The sequence below is a fragment of the Ailuropoda melanoleuca genome, chromosome 14 (assembly GCF_002007445.2).
Source record: "Ailuropoda melanoleuca isolate Jingjing chromosome 14, ASM200744v2, whole genome shotgun sequence".
NCBI lineage: Eukaryota > Metazoa > Chordata > Mammalia > Carnivora > Ursidae > Ailuropoda > Ailuropoda melanoleuca.
The window spans coordinates 106,242,808-106,258,865 of NC_048231.1; the positions used below are offsets into that span (position 1 = coordinate 106,242,808).

The following is a 16,058-nucleotide window of genomic DNA, read 5'->3' on the forward strand; positions in this document are numbered from 1 at the left end:
CGCCCTGCCGAGGGGCAGCTGCTGGAAAGGACGTTAGTTAGGTGAACCGTCCAAGGTCATCCCGTGCACAGGGGATGAAAGCCCAGGGCAGGAGGTCATGAGATCCATGAAATCCAGGAGGGGTCCCCCAAACCCCAGACTGCTGAAGCGGAAGAGAGGCTGTCCTGTCCGCGCCCCGTCTGTAGGATCGTGCTGTGTGGACCGTGGTGCGCGCGCTGCTGCCCTCCGGAGGCTTCTTCGTTAATAATTCCCAGTTGGTCAAGGGGACGGGATTGCTCTGGGTTCTCTTCAACTGTAAATTGGGGGAGGGGTGCATTGGGGCACATTTGGGGGATGAAATCCACTTGTCTGTGGTTCCCTGGTGCGTACCAGCCACACACATACTAAGAATTACACGCTATGGCTAAGAAAAGACATATTTGTATTTTAATTGGAGACAGGTTAGGAAAACAACTTTGAGATTCTTTCCAAGGCTGGTGCCAAACTGTGTTCTGATCCCTTTACTTTTACAATGTATATATTCCACTTTGCAAAAGTTTTTTTTATACCTTGAGATTTCCATAATTCAAGAAAAAATTGGGTGTTTTTGTAGGCTGGGAAGAAAAGGAGGGAAGCGCGTCGTTAGCTGGCACAGAAGCTGGAGGCTGTGCAGTTTTTCTGTTCTATGCCTGGCATGGAGTCCTGCGCATGCCAGATGCTCCGAAAATCTGAGCTGGTTGTTGAATTGTTGGAGTGGTAATTAAGAGTTTGTACCTGGTGTATGGCTGGGAGCTGCGTTATCGTAATTACAGGTGTATGTGCCACAATTAATAGGTCGCATGGAACACATAGGTTGGTAGGAAATGAGAAGATGCTGGGGTTTGCCCGCAGAAGCGGGTGGGGTCTGAGTGTCTTGGGAGGACTTGGCAGCCAAGGGCTCAGCAGCCTCTTCCTCCTGTCCCACGGTTCCGGCTGCTCTTCCGGAAGGAGCGCCTCTTACTCAGGCGCCAGGAGGGCAGGACTAGCCGAGGAGTGTTTGGAGTGGGAGGGAGCGCTCAGCTTCTGCAGCAAGAGTGGCTGTGTGGGGGTGGGAGTGAAGGGGAGCAGATGGGGCAGCACCAGGGCGTGTGTGTGTGTATGTGTGCGCGCTCTAGGAGGTCGGGAGGCCACCGCAGGACAGCCAGCCCCCAGAGGATCGCTGCAGGACGAGGCAGGTGGGCTCTGCCAGATGAGATGGGCACAGGGGATCCGAGAAGCATGGCCACGTGTGTCTGGGAATCCCTGAGCACCTGTGTGCTAACAGACGATTTCAGGAGGAACCAGGATATTTGAGGGCTGGAGCCCCCACTGCCTGACGGCTGGCTCACGGTTGGCCTGAGTAAGGGCAACCTCGGGAGCCCAGGCTGGCAGGGAAGGGGCACAGCAGCACAGTGAGGTGGGGGCCAGCTCATGGTGCCTGGCTCTCCCTCTTCATGGAGGGTGGCCCTGGAAGTGGACAGGGGCGCAGCCCGGCTCCCAGACCCCACCAGGCCTCCAGTAGGCCATTGATGTGCACTTCAGAGCTTGAGAGGCCCTCGGGGCTCCTGTGGGGGGTAAAGAAATAGGCATCCAGCACTTTCTTTCCCTGGGCTCTGAGGCCAGCTCCTCGCTTGGCATCGTGGGCACCTGCAGGCTTCCCTGGGCTCCGTTTAACAAGAGGTTTGTTTGTGGGAGTGCCCTTGAGTCAGAAACCACCTTGAGAAGCAAGAGAACCCAACGTCACGTGGGAACAGGTTCCCAGAGGAAGGCTGTCGGGCGTCTCTCGGAGCCAGAACTTCTCAGAGGAGCTGTGAACAGCCTGCTTCAGCCTCTTCTTGCGACCGATGAAGTCAGACTTACCAACTGGTTACCAGAAGCTTCCTGTTACTAGTACCCCCAAGAACTAAGGGGGCGCATTTCCGTGAGGGCCAGTGCAAATGTCCTGGGCCTCTTGGGCTGGGAGATGTCGGCAAATTCTTTGACTGCCCGTGTTTTCTGATTTCTCCCACAGTAGAGGAGAAGGCTGGACTGAGCCATGCCTCAGCTTTCTGATTTTCAGAGGAGAAACTTGTATCGTGAAAAAGGAAGTAATATATTCACTCAAAATGAAAATACCCAGTATTTTAATTTGATTGTATGTTTAGGGAAAGATTAATTGAAGTGTAATGTATGAGCAACCTTTATGTTGCTCTTTTCAATTAGTGAAGCTAAGACAATGAGAGAGAATTCGCAGAAATGGCCCCTCCCCAGCTCGCAGGGGTGCTCCTGAGGGGCGGGGCTCAGCGTCCTTCGCCTCCTCCTGCCCAGGATGGGGCAGCTGGACATCATGGCATCTCTCGACTTAGCGATCTCTCCCATTGGCCCACAGGGTGCACCTGCGCTCCAGGCCACACCTGCCCTGTGCCAACCCTCGGCTCGGCCTCCCTTGGACAAGCAGAGCCCGGGGTGGCAGTTCCCAGAATTTAATGAAATTCCTGGGTATTTTTAACCTTCTCAGATATTCGAACAATGACGTGTAAATCTTAGACCTGAGTAGTGTTGGGCACGTGAAATGGAAGGCGAGCATCCCGGGGCCCAGCATCAGGCCATCAGGCTGACCTGAACGTCGCAGCAGCTTTCACTCGGTTCTGTCTTGAAGACGCGGGTTTCTTTCTGCACAGGATTAGAACCAGTGGGAGAGGCTGTACGATGGCCGCGCACCTGCTAGGCCCCAGCGGGACTTGGGGATGGGAGTACACAAAGGGTCTGCCCCCAGCTGGTGTGCCCTGGCTGGCTGTCCCCACACGCGCCCTTGGCCCTCGAGGGCGGAGAAATCAGTGCCTCGGTGGAGCCTGCTTCTGGGCCACACCCCCTCGGGTTCGGTTTGATGGGTGAGGCGGGGCCCAGGGATTCAGATACTGAACGCTAATTCTGAGTAATTCTACTTTCGAAGGTTGGAAATGCTGGTTTGGGTTGGAACTGGCATCTTTGTAGCAAGACAGAGGAGAGAATGTATCCGAATTCCCTATCTCACAGGTGTGGTTTTGTGTGTTCTGGACCACAGTATAAAAGGTGTTTCTTACTGGGGGTTCACAGTAATGGGCAGCCCCCATCCAGACTGCATATGTCTTGAGGCACCCAAGTCTGTCTGAGTGAGTTTAGTTAGGCCTAGAAATTTCCAAGCACTCTTAGTTAGGAAGCCCAGGTGGGCAGGCGAGGCCAGGGTGCTGAGGTCAGGCCTGGCTGCACTTGGGCCCCTACCCTCACTGAGGGGTGCCTAGCAGGCTCCCCACGCCGGAGTCTTCCTCCCTCAGCTCAGGTTTGCCCTCAGGGGTGCCTGGCTGTCCCCCTGGGAAGAGTCACATGTACGGCCCAGTGGGTTTCTGACCATCCCTCAGAGCAGACATGCAAACCCATGTCTGGTAAAAGCCAGGAGAGGGTTCCCTTCCTGTTTCCTTTCTTTTGTGTTTTTGGGGTATGGAGGAGATGTCTTCATGTGTAGGTTAACGGGAAAATAAAGTGCACAAGTTTTATATCTGTATATTTTAGTTAACATCATAGCAATTAATGCAATAGAGTGAAATGCTTTGGTGAAATAAAATGCATTAAAAATTAATGCTCATTATGTAGATTAGTCAGTCACAGGGCAACAGTCCTCTTGGCATCTGTGAGATTGGACCGTGGGGTGCGGAGGACACAGCGCCCCTGTCTTCCGGGCCACTTTTCTGGAGCGTTTAGAACAGCTCACGTTCATTTGGCTGGTTCACATTTCCTTCAAGAAATGGACAGTTTCTGACCATGAACAAATTTCCTTGATTATTTCCACCAGAAGAAAAAAAAGACATCTTTTAGATGAGAAAGGATAGTAAATATATATACTGGCTTCTTCAATACTCAAGAGATTAGAAAGAGAAGGATTCTAGCATCTGGAGAAGATGCAGGTGTAAGAGCTGGTTGGGCCGTGCTCAGGATAAACGAGTCCACTCTTCTCCTCTGGTAGTCGTGATGTATTGTTTTCCTAGGGAGCCTGCAACATTGGCAGGCTTGCAGAGTGCATACACATACCCACACATGCATGCATACATGTATACATGTGCGTGCATGAATACACGATACACATGCATGCATACACATACATGCGTACAGATATAAACATACATGCATGAATACATGCATACACACATGCATACACATATACACAGACACATCTGCATACATACACACGCATGTATGCATGCATGTACATACACAAGCCTGGTGGGCAGGGGAGAACTTAGGAAGAGTCACCAGGCATGTCCTGACGAGCAGATGCTAACCCAGAGCTGACTCAGGGCTGATGAGACTCCCAGATGAAGTCCCCAGGGAGGGCCTGACCTGCAAGGTCTAAGCTGGGCGGTCTGTGTGTTGGTGGCTTGCTCACATCCATCTTCCATATGTCTGTGTGGCGGGGGGTTGTAAGTGGCCTGAAAACACCTCCCAGGATGACTTTGAGCCTCGTCCCCGTTGAGTGGTGGGGGCCTGTCTCCCAGGACACACCTGCCTCTGAGGGCTCAGTCATCTCCCAAGACGAAGGGCACCCTGAAGAAGCCATTCATCTGTGCTCAGAGGGACTGGTTGGCCTCTCCTGGACCCTGCATGCGCTGGCTCTGCCCTGAGGCGGTGTGGCCAGCAGGCTTTACCCACCTCATCAGTGGGCTTGGGGCCCGTTGCGCTTTGCAGGATCTCAGAGGTGTCTCCTGAAATGCGTTCAGCCAGCCCCTCTCTCCTTGCCCACAGCCCTGGGCAATGCGAATTATTCAGGGATCCTTCAAATATGCCATCTGGCCCCAGTCAGGCCTGGAGGAGAAAGCCTTCAGAATCAGGGACGTCTGTTACCTCTAGGAAGTTGGCGGTGCTAGGAGGAGACTTCAGGACATGGGTTCTCCGATCGCTCCTTACAGTTTCCAGCCACCTGCAAAGTGACCTCTCGCTCTACTTTCTGGGGCCGGCACCTCCCCGGAGACCATGCGGTGGCCCCCTTTCAGGCTACAACCAGAAATAAGGGCTTGTGAGCCTCCTTGACGGAGAAAATCATCTTCTTTCTCTCTTGTCAGTTGAAGACTCACAGCTCTCCGGGCGTGTGCTGCTTCGGGGCCAGAATTCGAAATTAATAATAAATGGGGGTTTTGCATCATTTTCTTTTCTTTTGTCCCTCCCCATGGCTCGATGCTCCGTGTAGGGCTTCAGGCTGCCCCCAGGGCTGCAATTCCTCATCTGTTTTTAAGTGTAATATCAGAATTAGCCCCAGACCTGGGGCCACCTGGAAAGGGCTTTGGGGAGACTGTCCCAGCTTCTATTTTAAAGCCGGGGAACATAAGGAGAGCAGCTCGGACCCACGTGCCTCGGCTGGCCTTCCTCTCCACTGCGGCTCTAAGCCTGCGAACACAGAGCTGTGGGCCCTTATTCTCTATTCTTCCTCAGGGAGGGCCTCTGAGGGGTGCATTTTGTAAGGACTGTACGCGTGGGGGGCTTTGAACAGGCCACATGTCTTTCCTCACATCCCGTGAGACACTTCCAGAACTTTCCCAGCCTCTCCATAGGCCAACAGGCGTTGTCACCTGAATGAGCACAGGGCTCCCTCTCCAGGGACACATTACGGGGTTTCTGAGCTGTACAACCTCTTTGCACACACCACACACAACTTTCACAAAGATCCTGCAGCAGTTGTAGTCACTGCATTTCACAGATAAGAGACATACTGAGTGATGGGCTCAAGGCCATGCATCTCCTAAGCAAATGACCAGGACATATTTCCTGACTCAAAATCCCTTTTCCCAGCTTGTCCCAGGTCCAGACGGCCCCCTTCCCTCCTGACTGTTCTCCATCCTCTGTGTCCTGGCAATACTTTGGGTATTGGGCCCACAGCCCCTCATGTGGCTGGCCTTCCTCGCATCACAGCCAGAAAAGCTGGTCCTGGTTGTGATGCCCCAAATCGGATCCTGAGTCTGCACTTGAGAGCCTGGGGCCGTCTGCCTCCAGCTCCACACAGATGCCCGGGCATTCTGTCCTAACCCTCACTCACAGCGGGGAGGACGCTCACGGCCACTGAGTCATCTTCTTCAGACAGTGCTCCACGGCATTCTACCCTAGAACAGGGGCTGTTCATCTCTTCTAGAAAACACAGGAGCTTCACCCAATGACACTAACTGCCCTGGCCCACCGAGGTCATGGGATTTCACAAAAGCCTTCCTCCCTGTCTCCTTCACTGCTCTGGGTTTCAGACTTCTCCTCTGCCCCTGTGGGGACCCAGCCTGCAGGGCTGGTGGGGCCCTGAGCTCATGGCCAGAGTCCATGCCCCAGGCAGTCACCTGCATTTGGGCCAGCCTGGTCCCATGATATGCACTCAGTCAGCCTTGCATGGCTGTCCTGTTCCTGGGCTGAAACAAATCAATATAACTTACAAAATTGTATTAATTATTTTAAAACTCCTAAGAAAAGACATTTCCAGGCCTAGGCAATTTCACTGGAAAATTCTACCAAACACTCAAAGAGTTAATTCTACCAAACATTCAACAAAAAGGAGGGAACTCCTAACTCACTTTATGAGGTTAGCATTACCTGGAGACCACACTAGAAAGCACAAAAAGGAATACAGATCAGTATTTTTCATGAACTTAGACACAAAATCCTAAACAAAATATTAGCAGATTGAATCTAGTGATGTATAACGTTGCTGGACCAGGTGAGATTTACTGCAGGTGTGCAAGGCTGGCTCAACAGTCAAAAATCAATCAGTATAATCTACCATATCCACAAAAGAGACATAATATCACATCAATTGATGCAGAAAAAAGCATTTGATAAGATCCCACACCCATCTATAATGAAAACTCTCAGAAAGCTAGAAATAGATATTCAACTAGGTAAAGAGCATCTACAAAAAACCTAAAGCTAATAACACGTGTAGGTGAAAGGCTGAATGTTCCCCCCAAGATCAGGAACAAGACAAAACTGTCCACCCTCATCATTGTTATTCTGGAAGTTAGGTAAAACAAGAAAAGGACACAAAAGGGGTATAGGTCAGAAAGGAAGAACTATATCCTGTTTGCAGATAGCATGATGATCTATGTAGAAAATCCCAAACCTCTTAAACAAATGGAAAGACATACCATCTTCATGGATTGGAAGACTCTATTTTAGTTGTTTTTTCTCTTCAGATTGATCTGTGGATTTAATAAAATTTCTATCAAAGTCCCCACAAGAATTTTTGTAGATACAGCTTATTCTGAAATTCATATGGAAAGGCACGAGCTCTAACATATCTAAGACAATCTTGAAAAACCAGAATAAAGTGTGAGGTCTCACTATGAATGTTTGTTATATAGATCCAGGAGCCAGGACCCTGTGATGCTGGCAGGACAGACAAGTGCAAAGAACAGTGGAACAGAATACAGACCCACAGCAGTATGTCCAACTGATTTTTAACAAAGTTGCAAAACCAGTTCAGTGGAGGAAGCAGAGACTTTACAACAAATGATGGCTGAGCAAGTGGTTGTCCGCAGATGGGAAGAAAAGAACCTCATCCTTAACCTCACACCTTACGTAAAAATTAAGTTAAAAATGGATCCCGTTTTAAGTGTAAAATGTACAGCTATAAGACTTTAAGAAAAAAAATTGGAGAAAACCCTTTGGATCAAACAGTTCTTAGACTTAACACCAAAGGCATGATCCATAAAACTTAGCTTGATAAATTTGACCTCATCAGAATTAAAACCTGCTCTTCAAAGGACAGTTTAAGAGCATGAAAGGAAAAGCTGAACTGAGAGAAAACATGTGCAAACCACACATCCAATAAAGGGCCAAAATCTATGCTATGTAAAGAATTCTCAAAACTCAATGGCAATCCTCCCCCAAAAAAACATGAATAAAATATACAATTAAATGAGCAAAATATGTGAAAAGATATTTCACTGAAGAGGATATACAGAGGATGGATAAAAAGATGTCCAACATCATTAGCCATTAGGGAAATGCACCTAAGCCATAAAGAGAGATCATGACACACTTATCAAAGCAACTAAAATAAAAAATACATATACACCAATACTGATGCAGATGTAGAGAGATGATGTCTCATGCATTGCTGGTGGGATTGGAAAATGGTGTGACCACTCTAGAATATGGGTTGGCAGTCTCTTATAAAATCAGTCATGGAGCTAGCGTATGACCCAGCAGTTGCTCTCCTGGGCGTTTATCCCAGTCATGACGACTTACATGCACACAGAAACCTGTACACAACGGTTTATGGTATCACCACAAAACACGGCTCAGCACTGAGAAGGAGTGAAGTGTGATTACCAAGACAGTTTGGACGAATCTTCAGGGCATTATGCTGAGTCAAATAAGCCAATCTCTAGATAATCATTCTAATGATTCAAATTTATATAATATTCTTGAAATGACAATGTTACAAGAGATTGGGAACAGATTAGCTGTTGCCAGGGGTTAGGAGGCTGGGAGAGGGAGGGGCCTGGGTGGCACAAGGGACCCTGGTGGTGACGGATGTCCTCCCTCTGGGCTGTCAGTGTCAGCGTCCTGGTGGTTGTGACACTGGAGGAACCAGGAAAAGGACACACAAATCTCCTTATACTCTTTCTTCAACTGCATATGAACCCACAGATATTTCAAAATAAGTTTAATCTTTAGAACATATATGCAAATATTTCATATGAAGGTTTAGTAAAAGTTCTTGACAAATATGTCACCTTGAAAGCCACCTGTGAGGATTGGATTGGATTTGAAGAGGAGGGTAGAGGTGCACGTATACCGTCCCCTCTCCGAGGGGATGCAGCTGCCCTTCTGCAGCTCCAAAATGCTCCTACGGTCCAGAGCCCCGGAGAAGCTGGAGGGGCCAGGGCGAGCCCTCTTCCTCCTTGTGACCTGGCAGCCAGTCTCCCTGGCTTTTCACACCAAACACCATCACGGCGTTAGGAGGAACCACCTGAACTGAAGAGAACTGAGAGAATCCTGAGTAGTTAGAAAAGAGTATGGTTGGTTGTGACCTCATCACTGATGACTTATCTAGGTTGCAGGGACCATGGGGACATCGTTGTTCACATGTTCATCCGTGGAGTGTCCCCAGCATGGGAAAACCCAGACTGCTGGGCAGGTGTCTAGCCCTCTGAGCACGGCTCCGCTGAGTGGGAGCAGGACCCCCTGCGGGCTGAGCTGGGACAAGAAGGGAGGGCATCTCGGCAAGACGCACACAAGTGCGCGGGAGGCTCGGGAACTCAGAGCCGACAGCCTCTGCAGACAGCGAGGCCCGAACTAGCCCACAAGGACGGACCCTAAGGCCTCGGGTCTCCGGAGGCTTCCGGCCCCTCTGGGGAGCGGCAGCACGGCAGCACAGCCGCACTGCGGCCTCTCGGTCGGTGGCCTCACGCCCCTCGGATACCGGAGACGACGGGCGAGGACCGGAACTTGGTGGAGAGGGCCCCCGGCTTCGAGCGAGGCACAGACAGTTGCCGCTTGTGTCTCCACAGATGAAAGAAGGGGTATTTCCAGAACTCTCCGTGCGCAGTACCGGTGGGAGTGTGAGCCGTGTGTAGTCTGTTCTGGAAATTGTGAGCGGGTCTCCTGAGACGGAGAGCACTGCAGGCGAGAATCGGGAAGGGCTGCGTGTGCGAACGGTAGCCAAGAGGGAAGTGATGAGCGGCGGAGGCCAGAACTCCCGGAGGAGTCTGGGTGTGGTGTGCCGGACGTGCAAACAGTGCTTTTTTTGTGACCCCTGTAATCCGGAGGATGCGTCAGTGATAAGACCATAAGCAGCCCCTGGCTCTGGGGGGTTTAATTGCAGTAAAATACACAGTACGTAGACTTGACTGCTCGGCCGTTTCTAAGTGTGCAGCTCGGGGGCGGTAACACCTCACGCAGCCCCCACCACCCCTCTCCAGACGTCTTCACCCTCCCCAGCCGGAGCCCTAGTGCCCTTTCATCAAACACGTACATGCCCCCGCCTCCCCCAGACCCCGGCCCCACCATCTCCTTCTGTCCCGACGATGGCGGCTCTGAGCACTTCACCCACGTGGAGTCCTACAGGATTTGGCTTCTCGTGCGGCTTACTGTACCCAGCACAGCTCTTGGGGTCCGTCCATCTGCGCAGGGGCCAGAGTCTCTTTCCTTGTTAAGGCTGAAGAATATTCCATCGGATGGAGAGACCACACTTGGCTCATGGATTCACCCACTGACGGGCTCGTGGCTGCTTCCCCCTTCTGGCTGTTGTGAATAACGCTGCTCTGAACGTGGGTGTCCAAATATCTGAGTTCTTTGGGGTCTATACCCAGAATGGGATTACCGGATCATATGGCAGTCCTGTTTGTAATTTTTTTAAAAAGATTTTATTTATTTATTTGACAGAGAGAGAGACAGCCAGCGACAGAGGGAACACAAGCAGGGGGAGTGGGAGAGGAAGAAGCAGGCTCCCAGCGGAGGAGCCTGATGTGGGGCTCGATCCCAGGACCCCGGGGCCAAAAGCAGATGCTTAACGACTGAGCCACCCAGGCGCCCCCGTTTGTAATGTTTTGAGGAACTTCCATGCTGTGTCTGCAGAGCCCGCACCATTTTATATCCCCGGGGCCCCAAGCTTCCAGTTCCTCCACGTCCTTGTGAACACCTGCGGGACTTTCTGGGGGTTTGTTTGTTTTATTTAACAGCCATCCTAATGCGTGTGAAGTGCTATCTTTGGTTTTGATTTTCATTTCTCTAGTGATGAGTGCTGTGGCAGTTTGCTGGCTCTCAGTGTAGCTCCTGGAGAAACGTCTATTCAAATGCTTTGCCCATTTTAAAATTGTTTTGTTGCTGCTGAGTTCTCTGGATATATGGAGTATTCTGGGTATTAACCCTTTAGCAGATATATGGTTTGAAAATATTTTCTCCTTTAATTGGATCTGTGGGTTTTTTCACTCTGTTGATAACTGGTTTTTGGTGCATAAAATTATTTATGAAGTCTAATTAACCTATTTTTTCTTCTGTTACTTGTGCTTTTGGTGTCCTATCTGAGAACTCATTACCAAATCCAGTGTCATGGAGATTCTCCCCTGTGTTCTCTCCTAGGAGTTTTATGGCTTTGGTGCTTATATCCAGGTTTTTGATTGATGTTGAGTTAATTTTTTATCTGGGTAAGAGGGGGGTCTAACTCCTTTCTTCTGTCCGGTTTCCCAGGTCCATTTGTTGAGAAGACTGTCCTTTAGCCACCGAATAGTCTTGGCGCCCTTGTCTGGTGCACTTTCTCTCTGGGCTCTCTGCTCTATTCCTTTGGTCTGTCAGTCTGTCTCGATGCCAGGACCACACTCCATTTTGTAGTAGTTTTGAAAGCATCAAGTGTGAGACCTCCAACTTCGTTCTTTTTCAAGATCGTTGTGGCTGTTCAGAGATCTCATATGAACCTGAGGATGGAGTTTTCTATTTCTGCAAACACATGTTGTTGGGACTTGGATAGGGTTGCATTGAGGCTAGGTCATTCTGGGGGGTGTAGACCTCTTCGTACAGTCAGTCTTCCAGTCCGTGAACGTGGCGTATACCCTCCTAGTAGCTGCGTCTTCTTTCATTTCTTCCAGCAGCCTTTGTAGGTAAGAAAACGCACCTCCTGGTCAGCTGTATTCCTAAGCATCTCATTCTTTCTCATGCAATCGTAAGTGGACTTGTTTTCCATTTAGAGTGGCCTGGGCCTTGCAGGGTCCGTGGCCCCTCCCCACACACCTCTGCTGCCCAGCTTCCCTCCTGTCGCTTCTGCCACCAGGCTTTGCAACCACGGATGGAGCTCCCCCTCCACGTCAGGTCCAGCTGCACCCCCCCACACACCGTCCAGTGAGTCAAGGGCAGCAGTTGTGACTCCTTCTGCCGGGCTCCTTATCCCCAGGGTCCCTGAGACGCCACAGGCCAGAGTTCCTGGAGAAGAAAACGTAACTGGAACAGATACTCCCCAGGAAGGTCTCGCCAAGACCACATGCCCACAGCACGCAGGCCTTAGAAGCAGCCTGCCGCAGGACGCTGGGCAAGCCCACAGCCAGGAATGGCCCAGGACACGGCAGGTCAATGGCAGGTCAACGGCAGAGTGAGGCAGCGTATCTTCCATCCTGCTCCCACAGGGCAGCTGCCCTGTGCCCCGGCACATGGCGGCACTAACCTTTGCCACGCTCCAGGTGGCCATACAGGTGCGGCTGGGGCTCAGGTCACAGAGCTGGGAGGCGAGAGGGAGGGCTGTGACTCCAGGGCCTGGGCTCCTCTGTGCAGCCCCCCACCCGCATGTCCTCATCGCTGTCACAGACACAGTGCCTGTCCACACCGGGCGCTGTCCGGGCACACTGTCTACTCTCATTGGGCTGTGTCAGGCCCTGCCAGCTTGAGCACCACGCCAGTCATGACTCATGAGTTCTGAGTCACACTGGTGACCAGTCTGTGGCGTGTGTATGAGCCCCGCTTCATAGATGGGCTCAGCTGGCAGCTGTCCACCATCTAAAACATAGACTCTGCCTTTCCAGCTGCTTTGGATGTGACAACGGAGCAGCCGCAAGTACCGTCACCGTGCCGTCAACATCATCTCCAGCATGTTCCCATCAGCCTGAACAGAAACTGTAGCCATTAAGCAGAAACTCCCCTTCCCCCCACCACCCCCCAGTTAATCATAGCTACTTTCTGTGTCCAGAAATTTGCCTGTTCCACACGACATCAGTCCTTTTTATGTCTGGCTTCCTTCATTGAGCAGAATGTCTTCAAGGTCCATCCACGTTCTTGCGCGGGTCAACACTTCACTTCTTTTCGTGGCTAAAAGTATCCCATTGCATGTACATACCACATTTTCTTCTCTTTTCTTGTCTTTTTGGTAAAAATCTGTGGTTTAATTTAAAATACTCTATAAGCATTTTTTTTGTTTCTTCTCTTAACTTCAAGAAAAAAGCATAAGATTGTACAATTATAGCACGTTTTTTTTAATCCATTCATCTGTTGGTGGACGCTCCCACCATTGGCTGTTGTGAATAATGCTGCTGGGAACACCAGCTTGCATAGACCTGTTGGAGTGCCTGCTTTGGATTGTTTTGGGTTATCTACTTAGGAGAGGAATTGCTTGGTCATATGCTTGTGTTTAATTTTTCGAGGACCCGCCAGACAGTTTTCTGCAGTGGCTGCAACCATCAGGGTACCACGGGCTCCGGTATCTCCACGTTCCCCCCACCCAGTGATTGTCTGTCTTTTTGATTCCAGCCATTCCCGTCGAGGAGAAGTGGGATGTCATGTGACTGTGATTTGTGTTCCTCTAATAGCTAATGCTGTTGAGCATCTTTTTGGGCGTTTATTGGCCATAGAAATGTCTTCTCTGGAGAAATGTCTATTCAAGTCCTTTGCCCATCGTTTAACTGGGTTGTTTGCTCGTTTTTAGTGGTAGGAGCTGTTACACACTCTTAATATTAAGTCCTTACTAAATATGTGACGTGGAAATATTTTCTCCTATTCCGTGGGCTATCTTTCCACGTGGCTGATAGTGCCTTTCAAAGCACAAAAGTGTTTAATCTATTTTTTGTTTTGTTGGCTCAGCTCCTGTGTCATATTTAAGAAACCCTTGCCAAATCCAAAGTTGTGAAGATTTGATACTATGTTTTCTCTGAAAGTTTTATAGTTTTAGTTCTTGAACTTAGATTATTGACCTACTTTGAGTTGAGTTTCATGTATGGTGTGAGGTAAGGGTTCGAGTTCACCCTTGAAGGTGCACGTCCTGTTTTCCCAATGCCATTGTTGACACACTGTTTTTTCCACATTGAGTGGTCTTGGCACCCTTGTCTAAAATCAACTGACCAAAAGGGTGCCTGGGTGGCTCAGTCGGTGAAGCGTCTGCCTTCGGTTCAGGTCATGATCTCAGGTTCTGGGATCGAGCCCCGCGTCGGGCTTCCTGCTCAGTGGGGAGCCTGCTTCTCCCTCTGCCCCTCCTCCTTCAACTCGTGCTCTCACACTTTCTCTCTCAAATAAATAAAATCTTTAAAAATAAATAAATGAATAAGATCAACGGACCTTAGATGTGAGGGTTTATTTCTGGACTTCCTATTACATTACACCGATCAGAGTGCCAGGATCACACTCCTGAGTACTGTTGCTCTGTGGTATGTTTTGAAATTGGGAAGTGTAAGACCTCCAACTTTGTTGTTCTTAGGTTTTTTTTCTATTTCTGGAAAAAACACTGTTAGGTTGTTGATGGGCCATCCTAGAAGTGGGCTGAACATTCTGGTAGGTTTTGCCTGTGAGAAAATGCCAGCACTAATATTTGGAGGAGGTTGTGATGCTTTCAGTAAAACTTGTCAAATTCAGACTCAAGGCACGTTTCATTCCAGTGCCCCAGGGCTGAAGCAGAAAAAGTTAGATTAAAAAAAAACTTTTTTTGAACTATTTTAGACTTACAGGAAAGCTCTAAAATTAGCCCAGAGTCCCCTCACCCAGATCCCCTCATGTCACATCTTACGTGACGAGAATCCAATCAGGATGTGAACCAGCGTAGAGCCCTTGCTCAGACGTGCCGTCGTCCCAGGCGTGTCTGTGTTCCAGGGGTCTCCTCAGGACCCCACACCCCACTCAGCGTGTCCTCCTCAGTCCCACCGTCTGTAACGGACCTGCAGCTTTCCCTGCCTCTCGAGATGTCCACATGTAAGAAGAGGTGGTTCTGGGCCCGTGAGGATTTGCTGGCATGGTGCAGCCCTTGGAGCCCAGCGCTTACCGTCCGCCTGTCCCACTGCGGCTCAGGTCCTGGCCCCTCACCGTCCCCTGCGTTGTGCCTCAGGTGCCACGTGACTTGGAGTCCCACTGATTTTATGGCATGTGAAGGGAATGTGGAAACCACCACCCTTCCAGGAGTCGTGGCCATCTGGAAAGGTGCTCAGAGGTGCTCCCTCCATCCCCGTCCCCCCACGCTGTGCTGTCCTCCCTCCTTCTCTTTAGTTTCTGGCTTATCCCTCCCGAAATTCTTCCGTTCAGTCAGACAGACGTGTGCATTATTTGGGCACCTCTGTCTTACCCGAAGTGTGTTGCGCTCCGGATATCCCTTTGCCGCTTCCGTGGTCACCCCCACAGTCTACCCTGGAACGCGCTCACACCAGGGCATGGCGACTTCCTCATTCTCTGTGCAGCTGCGGACATCCCACTGCGTGGACCCGCTGTGTCCGTTCAGCCACTCTCTCCCGCGTGGGCACGTGGGCTGTTCCCAGCGCTTTGCAGGAATGAACAGTGCTGCGGCGAGCGACCCGGGCACGTGTGTCTCGCACTTCTTGGCGGACCCCCTCGCCACGGCTGGGCCCACGTGCACCCCCGCCCGCAGGGTGAGAGGCCGCTTGCTCACAGCCGGCCCACACGCTGTGGCTGGATTTTTAAATTTTTTCAAGTTCCATGGGTGAGAATTGATGTCTCAGTGTTGTTTTAATTTGTACTTTTCTGATTATGAGTGTGCTTGAAGGTTTTCTCCCCACACTTGAGACTATTTTTATCTTTTTTTGTGAATTGCCTTTTCATGGTTTTTTCCCGTTTCTCTGTGGGGTTTGGTCCTTCGTCCCTCAATCGTATGAGTTCTTCTTCTGTTCGCTTTTCGTTTTCAGAGTATTTCTGACTGTTCTGGCACATTGGTTTTCAGTCCTAAACTACGTGACTAACTCCATAAAATAGCTTGCTCTGTTTTTACTGGGATGGAATTGAATGTGTAAATTAACCGTAGCAGAAAAACCTCTTTATGTAAAATGCTGAGTCGTCCTGTCCAAGAATAGGGTTTGCTTTCCCTTGTTCAGCTCTGCTTTGGCAATTCTGGAGTGTTCTAAAATTTTTCCTCGTAAAAAGTGCACACATTCCTTTTGAAATATATTCCCACGTATTTAGTCTTTTCCTGTTGCTGTTGTGAATGGACTTTTCAGTTACTAAATCCTGTACGTCTTGTTTGTGTAAGGAAAGCTGTTGCTTTTGTAGCCTGCTGCTTTACTCAGTTCTTTTACTCAATAAAGGAACGTTCTAGCATTGGTTCCTGTGGTTTTCCAAGTCACACTACCATCTCGTCTGCAAGTGGAGCTGGTTTTACTGTC

The 16,058-nt window shown here is 50.0% G+C and overlaps 1 protein-coding gene across 1 annotated transcript in view; it reads left to right on the forward strand.

The window, feature by feature from the left end:
• KCNG2 (potassium voltage-gated channel modifier subfamily G member 2) overlaps nt 1-16,058 on the forward strand; it is a 55,820-nt gene that overhangs the window by 20,103 nt on the left and 19,659 nt on the right. The gene's annotated exons all lie outside the window — the stretch shown is intronic.